This window comes from Bison bison, unplaced genomic scaffold (assembly GCF_000754665.1).
Source record: "Bison bison bison isolate TAMUID 2011002044 unplaced genomic scaffold, Bison_UMD1.0 scf7180017864379, whole genome shotgun sequence".
Lineage (NCBI taxonomy): Eukaryota > Metazoa > Chordata > Mammalia > Artiodactyla > Bovidae > Bison > Bison bison.
The window spans coordinates 7,476,290-7,478,910 of record NW_011494951.1 but is presented as its reverse complement, the minus strand read 5'-3'; positions in this window follow the sequence as shown (position 1 = coordinate 7,478,910).

The following is a 2,621-nucleotide window of genomic DNA, read 5'->3' as shown; positions in this document are numbered from 1 at the left end:
AAGAAACCACACACCACAACCGGGGAGGAGCCCCTGCTCACCTCAACGAGACTAATGCATTGCTGCACATTAGCAGTGCGCAGCGGTGAAGAGAAAAGCCGTGTGCCGCAGTAAAGACCCAGCACAGCCAAAAAAATAACACAGAATCCCCCAAAGACTCCAGCGTCTTACCAGTTAAAAACACCCTTGCAGTGAATCAAAAGATTTTGCACAGAGTCACAAAATTTCTTCTTTATGTCAATGAAAAGCCATCCAGGCCAAATCAACATGTTTCAAGAGAGGTTTCTCTCTCCCACTTCTTTCTGGCCAAGAAGCTTGTCAAGTTCGATGCACTTGAGGCATCACTGGGAGGCAGGCACTGAATGGAAAGGAGAAAATGTGTGTAGCTGGTGTGGCCTGGATGACAAGGGAATCTCAGCTCTGAGGGGCTCCCAGCCTTATCCAGCACAGGCAGGAGGAGAGCGCCACCTTGTGGGGGGAGTTGGTGCAAGCCAGGCTGGTTAAGGGCTCTGGACCAGAGATGTGAGGTCTAGACTCTAGAAGTTGAAGCTCCAGTACGTTGGCCAACTCAGGAAAAGCCCCTGATGCTGGAAAAGATTGAGGGCAGGAGGAGAAGGGAGAGACAGAGGATCAGATGGTTGGATAGCATCACCAATTCAATGGACATGAATTTGAGCAAGCTTCAGGAGATGGTGGAAGATATAGGAGCCTGGGATGCTGCTGTCCATGGGGTCACAAAGAGTCAGACACAACTGAGCAACTGAACAACAGCAATAACAGCAAAGGGGGCAGGAGTCCTTTGAGTGTCTGTGAATACCTAGTAAGTAATAACACTCTTAATTAGAGCTATTGTTTATTGGGGAGAAGGAAATGGCAACCCACTCCAGCATTCTTGCTTAGAGAATCCCGTGGACAGAGGAGCCTGGTGGGCTGCTGTCCATAGGGTCGCACAGAGTTGGACATGACCAAAGAGACTTAGCATGTATGCAAGCATTGGAGAAGGAAATGGCAACCCACCCCAGTGTTCTTGCCTGGAGAATCCCAGGGACGGAGGAGCCTGGTGGGCTGCCGTCTATGGGGTCACACAGAGTTGGACACGACTTAGCAGCAGCAGCAGCATTGTTTATTGAAGGCTTAGAATGCACCAAGTTCTAAGCAGAGCCTTTCCTCAGTACTCTTGTCCATCAGGTATAACTTGCACACTATGAGGTTGAGATATTATCCTTGTTATAGCCATGAGGAAAGGGGTCCAGAGTTGTGGATAACTGAGCAGCCCAAGTCACAGAGCAAGTAGTAAGGGATCCGGGATTGAACTGAGGGGAAATAACAGTGAACTGCGTTTCTGCTAGGGGTCTGTTTGAATACAGATCTCTTGCCAGTGGTATGAGAAGGAAAAATGCAGGCAGGAACACAGATGCCAGCACAAACCTGTCCTGGAAACTGTCCCACTGTTTCTGCACATCCTCTTGTTCTATAACTAGGCAGGACAAAACAGGAGCCAGAAGGGCGCTTGCAGTGGTGTACAGCTGAGTGTTTAAAAACTGGCTATATGGGGTATGAAAGCCCTGATTTGTGGCTTTTGCCAATTTCTCTGGTATAAATACTCCCTCTGTGGCCAATTTCAAGCTACCAACTTGGCACCAACTACTCCACAAATTTCCTGAAAATTTAACATGAGCTTATTTAGACTGGTTCCAGTACATCCATGGAATCAATTTCATTCTAAGAGAATGAGGCTCATTGGCTAGACATCAGGACTTCCCCCGTCCTCCAGCCCAAAATGATCTGGAGGGTTTCAGCATCCTTCAGTGATCTCATTCAGGATTTTTCTCTCCAGGGCTACTGCATTGTTTACTTCAGCTTGGCAGACATACAATCAGGTTGTATGTTTGGCGTGAATCATAGACACTAATGATTTGCACCTCTGGGCTTGGATGCACAGAAGACTCTAATAAGAGACATCCTAAACCAGAAAAACAGATTTTGTGAATCATGACAAACAGGAGAAAAGTTTCCATTCTGGTTAGGATTGGGTTCAATTAGGGAAAGAACAAATTAGGACTTCCCGAGTGGTCCAGTGGTTAAGACTCCATGCTTCCACTGCAAGGGTCATGGGTTTGATCCCTGGTTAGGGAACCAAGATCTCACATGCCACATGGAACAGACAAAAAAAATAGCAAATTAAAACTTAAAAATTAAAAAGCAAAGCAGAGTGGGAATGGAGATGAACTACACATATATATCTTGGGGGAGTAAAGAGAGGTCACAATGAATCACAGAATACCTTTAAAAATTAATATAAAATAAAACAGATAGCAATGGAATTGCAGTAAAAGAAAATATGATGACTGGGGACCAGATCGCCCTTCAGGTTCAGAATTGCTTAAGTGGAGTTTGGTCTTCCTTGTGAGGAGCACGGTAGAGTGCTTAAATGCCTAACATTTGGGTGGAAATCTGTGGCATTGGCCAAGTTACTTAACATTTCTCAGGCTCAGTTTCCTTGTCTATGGAATGATGATACTAATGATACTGTCAAAGCAGTTTTGGGGATGAACTGAGTATAAACATTTATCCATATTTCATTTCAAGCTTGTTGCCAACAGGAAAGACTTAAAAAAAAA